Genomic DNA, 17,519 nt, shown 5'->3' with positions numbered 1-17,519 from the left:
AACCACCCAGCCTACGTTATACAATACTTAGTGGTTCCACAAGTGCCGGCCGCTGTGGCCGAGCGGTTCTAGGAGCTTCAGTCCGGAACCGCGCTGCTGCTATCGTTGCAGGTTCGAATCCTGCCTCGGGCATGGATGTGTGTGATGTCCTTAGGTTAGTTAGGTTTAAGTAGTTCTAAGATCAAGGGGACTGATGATGTGGCTCTGAGCACTATGGGACTTAACTTCAGAGGTCATCAGTCCCCTAGAACTTAGAACCATTTAAACCTAACTAACCTAAGGACATCACACACATCCATGCCCGAGGCAGGATTAGAACCTGTGACCGTAGCGATCAGCAGTTCCAGATTGTAGCGCCTAGAACCGCTCGGCCACTCCGGCCGGCAGGGGACTGATGACCTCAGATGTTAAGTCCCATAGTGCTTAGAGCCATTTGAACCATTTTTGGTTCCACAAGTCAGCTCATGAAACGAAGAAATATATTTACGTTTTGAGACAATACTTGCTTGAAACTACTCCTCATCAAAGCGCCAACTAAAGACCGCTTCGCGATGTATATAACCATCTCAAAATTAACCGCTCTTTATCACTCGTCGTAGTGGCTACCTTCGAACAATTCACTACAATCGGTAGCAAAATAACTGTTGAAACTTCAGAGCTGTATTGAAACAGTACAAGTAATTAAAGAACCGTCGGATACCTGTCTGCTGAGCCGACAGATGCAAATTATTAATACTAATTCAACGCTCGAGATAAAATCTCAACAGCTAAGCATAAGTCCTGTCTATCCCCTGACCAGCTTCACAGAAAATAAACAGCTCTTTGATTGCCTTTTTTACATTACCCATACTGCACTATAATTCTGATTCTCGCAGCAGTTCTTTGGCCAGCGCCGTTTCTCTGAACCCATGATCTGCTAAGTATTCACTTCCGCAAAGTGCGGGATTCACGGGCAGATTACTGTAGGCTACATACTTCCTCTCGCACCTCATCAGACATAAACAGTTCCAACAGTTCCAAGCATCACATAAGCTCAGAGCATAAGGTCTTATTATACTTGTAAGATAGGGTTTAAATTATCTAATGCTGCCTGCTACTACCGTGTTCTCTCTGTTCGTTATACGATCCCACAGTTGCCATCTTAGACCAATATAAAATATCTGTACAATAGTTTACCGCTGGAACATTATGCTGTACAGCTATGTTTTTTTTTCTTTGTTATTTGAAAACCTGTATAACAGGCAGGCTGTCAGCAGCACTCTACACTGCCCTTCAGCCATAGAATATACAATGAGAAAAAAACAGTGAGAAGACACATAAGTTACAGAACGGTGGGTAATAAAACAGTAGACACATAGAGACAAACACGGAGCCGTTCACACTGAGGATAATCCACACTGCAAACTGTTGATATGATGCACAAACACTGAAGATGGCGAAGGCACCGGTGAACGAGGGAGTGCGACGGTGAACACTAAACACTACGACACACACGAGACACTGATGGCGATGATCTCCGGCGCGCGAAAGTCCACGGAGCGTGTGCGAGTCCAGGGACCTGCCAAGAGAGGAGGAGGGGCGGAGGAAGAGGGAGAGGGGAGAGCAGAGATGCCATGGGCAGAGGAGATAGGGGGAAGGGAGGAAGGGGGAGGGGAAGCCCAGGGGAAGAGGGATGGAGGAAGGGGGATGGGGGGAAAAGGAGAGAGAAGGGAGAGAGGGTGCCTAAAGGAAAGGACACAGGAAGTGGGGGGGGGAGAATCAAAGTTGATAGGAGGGGTAGATGGAGGGGAGGAGGACATCATCAGGGAGGGGGAGCTGACGGAAGCCACCTTGGGAGAGGGTAAGGAGGGTGGAGAGATGGAGACTGGGTGGGACGTGGGAATACAGGCGCGGCATCGGGTGGGGGTGGGAGAGGATGGGTGAGAGAGGCGGATGAGGAGGATCGAGTTTGCGGGAGGTGTACAGGATCCGTAACCTTTGAAGGAAAAGGAGGAGGTGGGGGAAGGGGATGAGATCATACAGGATCTGCATGGGGGAGGGGAGATGGATGCGATAGGCGAGGCGGAGAGCATGGCGTTCAAGGATTTGTAGGGATTTATAGAAGGTAGGGGGGGGGGTGCGGAGATCCAGGCCGGATGGGCATAACAAAGGATAGGGTGGATGAGGGATTTATAGGTGTGGAGGATGGTGGGGGGGTCCAGACTCCACGTACGGCCGGAAAGGAGCTTGAGGAGACGGAGTCGGGAGCATGCCTTGGCTTGGATTGTCCGGAGATGGGGAGTCCAGGAGAGGCGAGTGTCGAGGGTGACACCAAGGTACTTAAGGGTGGGAGTGAGGGCGATAGGACGGCCATAAATGGTGAGATAGAAATCAAGGAGGCGGAAGGAAGGGGTGGTTTTGCCTACAATGATCGCCTGGGTTTTGGCCGTACAGCTATGTGTATCTGTGTGTATTTGAATGTCATCCGCTGTCATGGAGCTTGTGAGTGCAGGTGCCGTAGGCTTATTGTCATAAAATGAGTATCACTAGAACAGTTAGTACCGACTCAGGTCGCAGTTTTAAAATTACGCATGTTTCACGTACCGTCGCATTCAACATACACATCCTGTACGTACAATCTTCAATGTCAATAAAGGTACGTAAGATAGTGCGGTACTTTGTATAAAAGGGATTTTGTCTCTTCGAGAATGGCGTAATGCTGAAAAGCGTAACGATGAAATTAATAAATACAGGATGGACATGAAAGAATTTTCCAGTTGCATATCTTAATATTATAAACTGTAAGTGCTGTAGATATTGGTTCAAGGTGACAGTGAAAGAGTAACTCGATTTAGATAAGCGCATGTGCAAGTACTGCTTCGTTGTTTTCCCGCTAGCAGCGCCACATGCGTCACATTCGCAAAATGGTGTCTCCTGAGCGTAAAGGGTTTTGTGTTCTGCAGCTTGCGAGGAGTGAATCTGTAATTTCAGTTCAACGTACGATTAATTTAAAGTGTAATTGTGACTCTCCATGTAGCAAAAATGCAGCGATGGTATAATTAATTTGAAACAACTGGGAGTGTGTGTGTGTGAACGGGAAAAGCACGATATGACCGAAAGTGTCTCAAGAGGATACTGATCATGTCAGAGCATCGTACGCTCGTAGTCCATGCCAATCCATGTGTGGTGCATGCCCTTAAGCCCCATTGTTTCCCTCTGGTGGGCTTAGGATTCAGGAGGATATCCTCTTTCATTTCATGTGCGAGGAATCTACTGTTTTAAAGTATTTTAACCTATTTTAAGCTCAGTTACACATCCTTTATGCATTCACATTTTAATATGCATGTGACGATGGGACAAGGTTATGAACTTGATTGTTCTTTCCTTTTTAGAAACAAATAATTTTCACAACAGTAGCGGATTTTGGCGTTGATGGCGGCTAATATAAATATAAAACAGACACACAACATGCCCCCCTCTTGTGTTGACTGGAGCACGTCCACCCAAGAGTAATATTACAGCGGCTGGGAGGGCTGTTTTACTTTCGCTTAAAGTTGATGCAGATATCGTTATTTTACCTTCGGACAAGGGCAAGGCTACTTTTGTTTCGAACGAGTAGGATTACTTTCAAAAGACACTGTGTTTACTGTCTGATTCAGGTCCACAAACAAGGGGACTCTCTTAGTCGAATTCTGAGTAAGATTGGTGCTACGACATATTGTCTAGCAAAACACCTTGTTATTCTGTTGACATCTGTAGTAGATCAGTATGAGCACTACATTAAGAGTCGGCAGATTTCTTACGTCTATTAGAGGAAATGCGTTTTAATGACTCCAACATTCTAGTAAGTTTTGATGTGATCTATCTCTTGAGTCGTGTTACTCTGTCTGAGTCTTTATGGTTGACTAAGGTTTGATTTGGTGCTCAATCAACGAACCTATTTCGACATGTATTGACTTCCACTTCCTTTTTTATCCAATGACCAGTACTACGAGCAGACAGATGGAGTTGTAATGAAAAGCCCGTGCTCACCTGTAATTGCCAATTTGTTTACAGAAGATTTCGAGGAACATTCCTTAGAGTCTGCAGTTTTGAATCGTGTGTTTTTTCAGATAAGTAGTCAATACTTTTGTTGTTCTGTCTCATGGTGGTGAGAATTTAAACATTTTAAAACACCTGAATTCAATCCGTCTGAATATTCGTTTCACGATGGAGATAGAAAAGGACAGCAGCCTTCCTTTCTTTGATGTGGATGTGTTGGGACATGCCTTTTACAGGAAAGCTACTCACACTGACACCTGCATCCTGGTTTCATTGTGAAGGAGTACTTCGTACCTTGGTTCAGAGGGCCCCTGAGAGTTTATGAGTTCAGTTAGCCCATCTTAGACTCAACTTCCGTTAAAGTGGTTATAATGAAATACAAATCAGACATGTGTCGCGCTATCGACCATCTTTTCACCGGTTGAGCGATGATAACAATGAGGTGTTGGGTTGATTTGGGGATAGAGACCAAACAGTAAGGTCATGGATCTCATCAGATTAGGGAAGGAAGTCGGCCGTGCCTTGTCAAAGGAACCATCCTGGAATTTGCCTGAAGCGATTTAAGGAAATCACGGAAAACCTAAATCAGGATGGCCGGACGCGGGATTGAACCACTGTCCGCCAGAATGCGAGTCCAATGTGCTAACATCTGCGCCGCGCGGGGTTAGCCGAGCGGCCTAAGGCGCTGCAGGCATGGACTGTACGGCTGGTCCCGGCGGAGGTTCGAGTCCTCCCTCGGGAATGGGTGTGTGTGTTTCTCCTTAAGATAATTTAGTGCGTAAGCTTAGCGACTAATGACCGTAGCAGTTAGCTTCCATAAGATTTCACACACACTTGAACATTTTTTTGCTAACCACTGCGCCACCTCGCTCGGTGATAACACCGAGATAGAACCAAAGTCTACGATCTTTTGCCTTACACAGTGAGAATTTCGAACAGGATTCGTCGTATTTAGCGGAAATACAGCGTGAAGTATGTGTTTAGACCAAAACCTAAGATCGTAGTCCTTTTAGAGTGTGTAATGGATGATCTTGGTGTGAGTAAGGTGGGTGTGTACCATATTCCTTGCAGTTTTGCCATATCATGTATTGGTCAGACTATCCAGACTGTAGAGCACTGGTTTACTAAGCATAAGTGGCACACACGCTTACAACTGTCAAGAAAATCCGCCTTGGCACCGGACATCCTGTAGAATATACACTACTGGACATTAAAATTGCTACACCACGAAGATGACGTGCTACAGACGCGAAATTTAACTGACAGGAAGAAGATGCTGTGATATGCAAGTGATTAGATTTTCAGAGCATTCACACAAGGTTGGCGCCGGTGGCGACACCTACAACGTGCTGACATGAGGAAAGTTTCCAACCGATTTCTCATACACAAACAGCAGTTGACCGGCGTTGCCTAGTGAAACGTTGTTGTGATGCCTCGTGTAAGGAGAAGAAATGTGTACCATCACGTTTCCGACTTTCATAAAGGTCGCACTGTAGCCTATCGCGATTGCGGTTTATCGTATCGCGACATTGCTGCTCGCGTTGGTCGAGATCCAATGACTGTTAGCAAAATATGGAATCGGTGGATTCATGAGGGTAATACGGAACGCCGTGCTGGATCCCAACGGCCTCGTATCACTAGCAGTCGAGATGACAGGCATCTTATCCGCATGGTTGCAACGGATCGTGCAGCGAGGTATTGGTCCCTGAGTCAACAGATGGGGACGTTTGCACGACAACAACCATCTGCACGAACAGTTCGACGACGTTTGCAGCAGCATGGACTATCAGCTCGGAGACCATGCCTGCGGTTACACTTGACGCTGCATCACAGACAGGAGGGCCTGCGATGGTGTACTCAACGACGAACCTGGGTGTACGAATGGCAAAACGTCATTTTTTCGGATGAATCCAGGTTCTGTTTACAGCATCATGATGGTTGCATCCGTGTTTGGAGACATCGCGGTGAACGCACATTGGAAGCGTGTATTCGTCAACGCCATACTGGCGTATCACCCGGCTTGATGGTATGGGGTGCCATTGGTTACACGTCTCGGTCACCTCTAGTTCGCATTGACGGCACTTTGAACAGTGGACGTTACATTTCAGATGTGTTACAATCCGTGGCTCTACCGTTCATTCGATCCCTGCGAAACACTACATTCAGCAGGATAATGCACGACCACATGTTGCAGGTCTTGCACGGGCCTTTCTGGATACAAAAAAAATGTTCGACTGCTGCCCTGGCCAGCACATTCTTCAGATCTCTCACCAAGTGAAAACGTCTGGTCAATGGTGGCCTAGCAACTGGCTCATCACAATTCGCCAGTCCCTACTCTTGATGAACTGTGGTATCGTGTTGAAGCTGCATGGGCAGCTGTACCTGTACACGCCATCCAAGCTCTGTTTCACTCAATGCCCAGCCGTTTCAAGGCAGTTATTACGCCCAGAGGTGGTTGTTCTGGGTACCGATTTCTCAGGATCTATGTATCCAAATTGGGTGAAATGTAATCAGATGTCAGTTCTAGTATAATATATTTGTCCAATGAATACCCGTTTATCATCTGCATTTCTTCTTAATGTAGCAATTTTAATGGCCAGTAGTGTAATAACATGGAGATTCTGACGTGCAGTTTCAGCTACTGGGATAATGTTATGTCAAAAAAACAGAGGATCAGTGTTTACGCTTCCTCACCCATTGATTATAATTTCACTGTCGATTGTAGTGTCTGTGTGCGTGTTTTATCTTTATGTTTATATGAAAACGGAGGTTTTAAATTGGCCTGCTCAGCGCTTACTTGCTACTGTTTCGTCTTGAAAATGCCAGGGTGCGTTCCTGTCGAAATTTCGGCAGTTGCTGACGATGTCACTTGCCTGCATTCCTGTAAGTTCTTTTATTTCAACCTAATTTGGCACACAAACCCTAAACTGTATGAGTATCAGCACTGTGGGCTTATATCCTCCTCTCCCCAATGGCTGTTGAGTAATGGGTAACGCGTTTTTCAGCCCCAGGCGTTTAAGCTGCTTTGCACAACAGGAATGTCGCGTTGGAATAGTACTGGCCTGCCTTATCGAATTGATTTCCACGACACTCTCCATATGAGAGACAAGAAACGATTTTCTGACCCCTGATGTGTATGTTGCCCTGCAAAAAAAAAAGTGTCGGAATGGTAGCGGCCTCCCTCATCGACCTGATTTGCATTGAAAACTACACAACAGAGACGAAAAAGCGGTTTTCAAGCCCCTGGTTTGCAGACTGACCTGCGCAACAAGCATGTTGTGGGAGTAGTATTGGCCTGCTTTAATGACCTGTTTTGCAAGGGCTGCTGCAAATGTGGATGGGCACTTCTGAGCAGAGAGCTTGTGGGGTACATGAGTAGTGCAAGAGGGGAAGGATGAGATGCACAGTAGAAGGGGAAGGAGAAATGGACAGAGACAGATGTCAGGAGGAGATGGGCAGTGAGAGGGATGAGGAAGGCACAGACAGGGGATTGGGAGTATGAGATGGACAGAAAGAGTGGTGCAAAGGGGGAGACGCAGAAGGCAGATGCAATGTGTATAGATGTAGTGGGCAGGTGAGTTGGGTAGAAGAGGATGGTGATCGAGATAGAGAGTGGGGAGGAAAAGATGGAAAGATAGAGGTGGGAAGATGATGTGCACATAGAGGTGGGGGAGGGGGGGGGGCAGTAGCTCAACAGAGAGATGGGGGAGGAGGAGATGTGTGCAACAGATGTGTCAGATGTATATTTGAGCGGAGCTGTAAGGTAAATCTTCCCCTCCCCCCTCTTTCTCTCTGTTTAACTCACCTTCCCTCCACTCTCTGTCCATCTGTTCCTCCTTCCTCATCTATTTCTGTCAACCTACTCCCCCCTTCTCCCGCTGCCCATGTCACCCTTCCCTACTTTCCCTGTATATCTCCCTGACCGCACTCTTTGTTTGTCGATCTCCTCCTCTCGCCATCTCTGTACATCTTCTGCTGCCCCCTCTCTCCCTATCCATACCCTCCTGTTCGCATTTCTCTCTATCTCCTCCTCTGCCTTTCTCAACCTTCCCCCAGGCAAGCTCAACTGCATGCACCACACATCCCCACCAAAAGAGGTCGCTGAAGCAGGCTGGTGTTACTCCCACAAAATGCTTCTCATGCAGCCCGGGGTTGCAAACATCTTTTTCCATTACATGCAGACTGCCATGCAAAGCAGATAAAAAAATACAGGCCAATATTACTCCATCATAACATGCCTGTTGTGCTGGGCAGACTGTACATCAGGGGCAGAAAACCATTTATTTCCCAGGCATGTTGGCTGCCCTGGAAAGCTGCTCAATAAGGCAGGTCGATATTATTCCTACACAACACGTCTGTTGTGTTGGGCAGCCTGCAGGGCAGGTCTTAGAAACTCTCATATTTGTATCTCCATAAATATCAGAGCTAGAGAGTTATAGACTCCTCTATGTTGGTGCTCTTAGTGTATGGAGTTCATGTGTCAAGTTTGACTCACTTCGGTGCAGGAGTGGAGCTCTTACACATACATATGTATGGTCAGCACCTTTTTTTTTTCTTTTGAGCCATCAGTCATGTGACTGGTTTGATTAGGTGCACCATGAATTCTTAACCTGTGCCAACCTCTTCATCTCAGAGTCATACTTGCACTCTACAGCCTCAATTATTTGCTAGATGTATTCCAGTCTCTGTTGTCCTCTATAGTTCTTCCCTTCTACAGCTCCTCTAGGATCATGGAAGTTATTCCTCGATGTCTTAACAGATTTTCTATCATACTGTTCCTTCTTATTGTTAGTAATTTCCATACATTCCTTTCCTCACCAATTCTGCAGAGCACCTCCACATTCCTTACCTTATAAGTCTATCTAATTTTCAACATTCTTCTTTAGGTTTATACGTAACTTCGATGATTAGACAGTGCAATCACAGCTAATTGCGACGGTTTTCTTTGGTCATTGAGTAGTTTTTGGAACTGGAGAAGGAGTTCAGTACAGTGCCTACGTTTGTGTCTTCTAGTCACTCCATATGCAAGCGTTCACACTACTTATGATCATGTAGCTGAAATGTTTCTCATGTTGCTTACATTCTCCTTGGTTAATCTTTTCTGTTATTCTGGAATTAGGTAAAGTTTTTCTTATCAGCTGTCATTTTGGACCATACAGTTCTATATATTGACTGCGGGACATTTCCGCCTTGCAGGTAACTGAGATTTGGTATTCAGTGGAGTGCATTGGCTTACCTTACTGTAAACAAAGTAAAACTTTTATCTATGTCTCTTAAGAGGAAAGATATGGGCTTCTGCAGGAGCTAAAGAAACAAAAAGAACCCCGTAGCACGCAGTTACAAGATTAATGGTAAACATCTAGAATCCGTAGTGAGCTGCCTCTCTTTTGTAAACTGAATATGAGCCTTCATACAAGATTATAATCACAGTTTATTCTCTGGATTATATCCCCAACAGTAAATATGATCCATTGATAATGTGATATGGCTTTTGAATAGCAACAAGAAATGACAGCAGTTATGCAAAGTACAATGAAAAAAGGGGTAGTTACTCGGAGGTAATACCATTGGATACAGAACGTGTGCATGAACTACCAACCACATACAGGTCACATTTATACAAAGACGAATTTTTTTGTTTGTTATGTGCACTGTAATAACCTGAAAACACTAACCTTGTATGGTGAATGTGATGTTTTGCAGTCATGTCGTCTCAACTGCGGGGTATCTTAGAGTCCTGCATCAGCGGCAACTCATCTGGATTGCTGAATATGTCTCTAAAATAAACAGATACTAGTGGGGCATGCATGTGTAGTATAACCCCATGAGGAAGCAAAATATGTAACCATGGAGGCACCATGAATGTGGTGGAACTGGTAGTTCCCGGAAGAGGTGTAAGATAATAAATTTGTGAAGTCTAAATGTATGGTAGAGCCAATGTTATTTACAAGCGGATTACATATATAGTTTAGCAGTGTTGACTGTGAACAAACGTCGAGTCAGAATATCCAACATCCTTTCAAAACATGGTTCAAATGGGTCTGAGCACTGTGGGACTTAACGGCTGTGGTCATCAGTCCCCCAGAACTTAGAACTACTTAAACCTAACAAACCTAAGGACATCGAACACATCCATGCCCGAAGCAGGATTCGAACCAGCGACTGTAGCGTACATCCTTTCCAAACAACGTATCTCACAGCTTCAAAACGCTTGAAAACATAGTCGTGAGTGAGAAAGCCGTTTCAAGCCACTTTAACTTACAGATGCCTAGCAGAGAGACGTATTCCGAGCACCAGATGTTTCGAAGCAACTGAAAGTAGAACAAAGCCCCAGAATTTTACACGTGAACTCAAGATGTAAAAGACGACGGGAAATAAGACACGATTTTACGTAACTTGAATGTTATCGTGGATCTCAGTCATATGACTGGAACTGAGGTGCTCGTTGATGCAGCAATCTCAAATATTACTGTGAAGGTTGTTGGTCGAATGCCTCCATGTCGAACACAGGAAAATGTTTGAAATACTGTTCGCTACTGAAGGATGATAAGGAGATTACGACGAGAGACAAGGAAATGGGAGTTCCTTTGTGTCACTGCTTTGCCCTCACAGGAAGATCAACCAGTACTTCCTTGTTTTGGCAAGGACGCATCATTCTCGAGAAAGGGGCAACACGTAAGTAACTGTGTTGGATTAACAAGTGAATTACTCTGAGTGTGGCGTAGTTCTGCGATGTACGAAAGGTCTCGCTTAGAGAAAATACTGACAAGACATATGAATCACAGATTCTTGGGGAACTTAAATGGAATCTCGGGAAAATCGGTGATGTTTTAGCGAAAGCCTTGTGGGTCAGTTTAAACAAGTGGTATTCGAAGATGATTATGTGACAGTTATTTCTCCTAAACGTATATTTCTTATTGGGGTCATGAGAATAAATAGTTTCAAGTGAGATTAGGGTACTACAGATACATGTAAGTAATTGTATTATTCTCGCTCAGTACTCGAATGTGATAATCTTAATATTTGTATGATGGACCCTCCGCCACAAAGTGTACAGTGGCTTGCAGGGTATATATGTAGATGTTGGCTAACACCCACAGCATTTGACGTCTTAAGAATTCTGTATACGAAAGGACGCTACAGGGTAAACCTGTATCAATGAACTTTTTCTTTTTAATTTCAGTTCATGACTGCCGGAAGAGGGGCAGCTTGTCCTACAGCATTCTTCCAGGCGAAGATGGCCAAATATGGAACTCAGAGGTCTGTGACGTCGAGCTGGGAAGTGCCCATCAAAATAAAAGAGTTAATAAACGAACCCCTTTATTATTTCCACAAAGTATTTGTTAAGTGGTATTATAATCATACTGTGTGTATTTGTGTTCTGAAGCTGCAAAAAAAGGATCAAAATATCATGACATATGAAGCAACAGATGCGAAAGTGTTTGCGATTCTTACAGTGCGGAAAACGTTCAGTGACTGTTTCGATTGAACATCACATTCTAAATTATTCTTTTAAAGTTCCCCATTATTGTCTTTAATTGAATATTTCTTTAACAGTGGTGAACTGATCGAATCATTTTATACAGTACATTTTTCAGTTGCTCAAAGTAAATTGGGGAAAAAGACTGATCATGGCTTGTCTTCACCCATCATCAGGGCAATACAAAGCTTATATTGTGAAACAAAAAAAGTAATAAATACATGGGAAAAATGGACAGATGACAGAAAATAAGTCAGTTGAAGAAGGAGACAAGGTAAGAATGAGACAAGGTTTCTTTTTTCTTTTATGCGTATCTATAAACATTTGCAGAGACAATGTCGTTATTAAACAGGAATTCAGAAAATTAATCAGAAGTTATACATTAAGTGCTATGTCGATCCAGACGGTATACAACAATCTCCACACGGCCATAGTGGACTTGAGACTGCCGAACAAATCGCCAGGGAACATGGGCATTGAAATGCTTGGAACACAAACTGAATCCCTAGCATCGTGTTGTCTCCTCGTCACCGACGAGTGCCAGATTTGTCTGAAGCCTGACGATCGTTTAGGAGTGCGTGGAGGTAGTCACGTGTCAGTGGATAAATCAGACATACGGACCCACCTGTCGAGAAGGTGGGTCAGTCAAACACTGGGCTGATATGATGTGCAGATGTCAGATGCTGCCGTCGGTGCTGAGAATAATTTGAGGGCTGTGGAGCATTACGGCAGGGACCGCCAACAGCCCCATAGTCAACAATGCGGCGGTGGGTTAGTCTTTCGGGACCATGATTGTGGATCATATGCTCACCTCTGGAACATCTCCTGCCAGGAAGCACGAATCAACTGACTGGAATAACCTGCGGTATTTGCTGGCATGAAGTCGATTCAGCTTATCTGCACCAGATGAAATTTGCATAGCGTCATATACTCTTTCTGAAAATACTCGTTTCCTCCGTACTTGAAACATGTTTTGTTGTCTGAGTAAGTGCTTACTTTAGGAATGCCAATTATAATAACTCCTTTCGTCTTTGGAGAGATTTTTCTCTTTCTGTGGATAATTTTTTTCTTTTACTTAATTTATGTTATTTATTATGCCAAGACTGGTAAAGTGTTTACAAAACAGTTTTATTTTTAGCAACATTATTTTCAAAATTTACGCAAAGTCGCCTCAGTTTTCCGTTGTTATAATAACACCCACAAAAGCCGTCTGCACCCTTTAACTCTCCAGACAGTGACTACTAGTTTATTCCAATTATATCCCAAAACAGTTAAGAATCTAACTGAAGCAGGATTATTGAAGACAGCTTCTGCAGTCACATACAGTTTAACAGATGTGCCATACATCAGGAAACTTCACAACAGTATGTTAGTAGTACAACATCAACTGAGACAATAAATGTCTTATAGGCCTAAATGATAACGACAGTAAGTACTTACTTTGTTTTAGCGACATTATTTGATTGTGTGATCATGTTATACTTCCGAATAAGTACTTCAGTAATGGAATTATGAAACATACTCTTCAAAGATTAATTTGACATCTGGCAGACAAGTAGAATATGGTTGTTATGCAAAGGGTTTGCAAAATAGGTTTATTAAAATGCTTGAAACCATGAAATGCTATCGCAAAAGTGCTATACTGCTGTTCATTCACTCTTACAACTCATCACCACATTCTTCTTAAAAAAATGGACTTCTCTCAGCTCGTAACTAATCAGTTCTTAAGATGATCGTTAAATGTGATCAAAACCAGTTATTGAGTATGACTCTTTTTAACTGACACTGTACAAAAAATATATTAAACATAAGCTGGATTATTTTAATGGGCATATTGTCCCTTAAAGGCAACAAAACAAATGGATACAGTTTCTGATACAGAACCTTCATGACATGGAAGATTTACAGTAACGAAAGAATCAAATAGATATTGAGGCCAACATTTTAAATTATTGTGATTCAAGACAACAGGAAAAGTTTTCTTATAATTACCAAATTATTTTATTCTTGGCTGTAATTTTCAGCAACTGTAGTATTATTGTTCCGAATAAATTTCAGTCATCAGTTGCAAATTTTATTATGCTATACCGCTTTCCACAAATTAATTTGTCATCTTCAGTAGCGTAATTAAGCAGAAAGTCAATATCTTCTTCATAGAAGGCCAGTGCCATGGTATGTCCAGAAATTATGTATGTGATTATTTTAAACGCTGTTTGACAATTTAAAGTAACTGTGTCACATCTATGTATCTGTTTTGCTAGCATCAAGGAACATACGTTTCTTGCTGCCAGCATAACAGATACATAGACGTGATTCAGTTATTAATGCACAACGAATGCACAACTATTTTCGCCTTGTGAAATTCGGAAAAATGTACTATCTCGCTCTGCGTTCCAATTTCAGTTTACCGTGCAACACTACGACACTCTTACACTCTTCACCATAGAGAAATTGACACGTTTTGCTAGGCTGAGTCTGAATGCTTCACATACGTGTGGATACTAAGATAAGCACTAAGATAACGGCCAGTTAGCTCGAGTCTCTCATTTACTTTCATGTACTACTTGGGTCCAGAGTGGGTGCCTTGTACCACGCGACGTTGAAATGGTCGATTGCACCACTCAATTGTCGGCATCCCAGACATAAAAAGTTGTCTCTACTTTTTTTGTTCAAGGCTTTAACATGTGGCTACTCCGTAGACGTCAAATAGCGAATGAGCTCCAGTTCGGTTAAAATTTCTTCAGATAATTCAGCGGATAATCTAGACAAAAGAGTAGTACAAAACACAACCTCCTCAACAGTGGAACTACAGAGAAATGCTCGGTATTCAGCCTGAATACTCGAGAACAGCACGGGAAAACAGCAGAAATGCGTCGAACGAAGAGGAGAGGAAAAAGGTTCCAAATGAAGAATCATTATTACTACCACAGTACTGCGTTGTTTGTTCAAAGAGAGGAGTCCATTTGTTGAAGAGGTGCCGATTTCAGATATTTTTGTAGTAGTTATTTTGCGTATTTATTTATGTTATAATTATCCTTTGTGAAGACAAAGTGCAGATGAAATAGATAAATGTGGTAATATCATACAGTTTTCTAGTATTGTTCACAAGTGTGTGGAAAGTACTGGAAAGGCATCTGCGCCATATGAATTTACGACAATCGATGCAGTCATTTTTGAAAGGGCCTTACTCAAAAATGTAAAATTTTCAGGGACGAAGAAAAGTATTCTGTAGGTGAGTGTATGGAATATATTACGATGGGCTTTCGACTGTTTAAAGAGCACAATGAAGTAGATATTTTGCCATTGCTGCAGCTGCTCTGTTTTGCAATATCTTTAAAAAGAAAGCAAGTCCAATATCTTGGAATAAGGTACTTTTCTTAAGGATGTAATTCATATGCGTGGTCATGCTATGTTTTACTAGTGTTTTAAGTGTTTCTTTTTTTACCCACACAGTTTCACATTATTATATCACTAATCAACGTAGGTAAAAACGGTTTCATTAATAATAATAATAATCATCATCAGCAGCAATGTTATACAGGGTGGTCCATTGATAGTGATCAGGCCAAATATCTCACGAAATAATCATCAAACGAAGAAACTACAAAGAACGAAACTCGTCTAGCTTGAAGGGGGAAACCAGATGGCGCTATGGTTGGCTCTCCGGATGGCGCTGCCATAGGTCAAACGGATATCAACTGCGTTTTTTAAAATAGGAACCCCCATTTTTTTATTACATATTCGTGCAGTACGTAAAGAAATATGAATGTTTTATTTGGACCACTTTTTCGCTTTGTGATAGATGGCGCTGTAATAGTCACAAACGTATAAGTACGTGGTATCACGTAACATTCCGCCAGTGCGGACGGTATTAACTTCGTGACACATTACCGGTGTTAAAAAGGACCGTTTACCAATTGCGGAAAAGTTCGATATCGTGTTGATGTATGGCGATTGTGATCAAAATGCCCAACGGGCGTGTGCTATGTATGCTGCTAGGTATCCTGGATGACATCATCCAAGTTTCCGGCCCATTCGCCGGATAGTTACGTTATTTAAGGAAACAGGAAGTGTTCAGCCACATGTGAAACGTCAACCACGACGTGCAACAAATGATGATGCCCAATTAGGTGTTTTAGCTGCTGTCGCTGCATAATATGTACTATTCAGCAACGGAATATCCACGATGGCTGCGACAAGTGGAACATCAGCGACCTAGGCGGGTTAATGTACGGTGCGGCATTATGGGAGGCAGGATAATTGGCCCCCATTTTATCGATGGCAATCTAAATGGTGCAATGTATGCTGATTTCCTATGTAATGTTCTACCGATGTTACTACAAGATGTTTTACTGCATGACAGAATGGCGATGTACTTCCAACATGATGGATGTCCGGCAGATAGCTCGCGTGCGGTTGAAGCGGTATTGAATAGCATATTTCATGACAGGTGGATTGGTCGTCGAAGCATATATCGTGATCGGTCTCTATGTTAACGTTTTTTGCCACGTGTTTCGAGATACTGTGCTCATCCTCTACCAGTAATTCAGTTTGTCGATGGTTAATAGCGTCTAGTAATCATTGATAGCTGATGATGGCCAGCAGCGACTCGAAACAAGTCGTTATACAGATCAATGGCCCGCACGTTCACCGGATTTGACGTCCCTGAATTTCTTTCTGTGGGGAAAGTTGAAGGATATTTGCTATCGTGATCCACCATTGTAAATGCATGTGCGAGCATTACGGAAGGCGAACTACTCGCTGTTGAGAGGAATGTCGTTACACGTATTGCCAAATGCATTGAGGTTGACGGGCATCATTTTGAGCACATATTGCATTAATGTGGTATTTACAGGTAATAACGCTATAACAGCACGCGTTCTCAGAAATTATAAGTCACAAAGGTACATGTATCACATTGTAACAACCGAAATAAAATGTTAAAACTTACCTACGTTCTGTATTTCGATTTAAAAAAACCTACCTGTTACCAACAGTTAGTCTAAAACTGTGAGCCATCTATTACAAAGCGAAAAAAGTCGTCCAACTAAAACATTCATATTTCTGTACGTACTACACGAATATGTAATAAAAACTGGGGGTTCCTATTTAAATAAAGCAGTTGATTACTTTTTGACCTATGGTAGCGCCATCTAGCGGACCAACCGTAGCGCCATGTGGTTTCCCCCTTCAAGCTAGACACGTTTCGTTCTTTGTAGTTCTTTCGTTTGACTCTTATTTCATGAGATATTTGGCCCGGTCACGATCAATGGACCACCCTGTATACAACCTATTTCAAAGAATCATCGTAGAAGTGCCGACAGTCTTGCCGAATTTAATCAAGTAATTGTTGAATGTATTCCATTTTTACCCTTAATAGTCACTGATCCAATATAAGACTCTGCAAAATTAAAAACAACATACACTGCTAGAAACAAAAGTCGAAGCTATGCTTCTGTACTCCTCCGATGTGTTCAGAAGCCGCGAGACCAGTGTGTAGCTTACTACGATAAAAATACATGAAGGAATGTGGTTGAAACAGGTAGTGTACTCATAATGTTTCACTCTTTTGCCGTTTTATAGCATTCTGTTCATAGTTTCCAACATAATGGTTTTCCTTCTTTCTATCTTTATCTTCTTGGTACTTTGTCTACGTTCCAACTCAACACTCGACGTCAGCTTATATCGCACAAGAAATGCTCAGAAATAACAACAGTTTAACTACGAAAAGCAAGACGTAACATTTTGCATTAGACATTGATCTATTCCATGCAAAGTTGATCAATATTGAAAGGGCATTATTCCATGAGAAAAACCCTTGCAAAAATGATATCTATGAAACTAAGTGACAAAAACACATTCACAATGTGTGGAATAAGGCCCTTTTCACTCGAAAAGATGTATCCGTGTGTATAAAATCTGGTACCATTCTTAACTCATTTTGTCAAAATTTGTAGAAAGGCCCTTTCAGATATGACTTCATCAATTGAAGTGAGACATTGTCAGTTACGATCGCTTC

Source organism: Schistocerca serialis, chromosome 7, assembly GCF_023864345.2.
Source record: "Schistocerca serialis cubense isolate TAMUIC-IGC-003099 chromosome 7, iqSchSeri2.2, whole genome shotgun sequence".
Lineage (NCBI taxonomy): Eukaryota > Metazoa > Arthropoda > Insecta > Orthoptera > Acrididae > Schistocerca > Schistocerca serialis.
Note: the sequence above shows the minus strand (reverse complement) of the source record.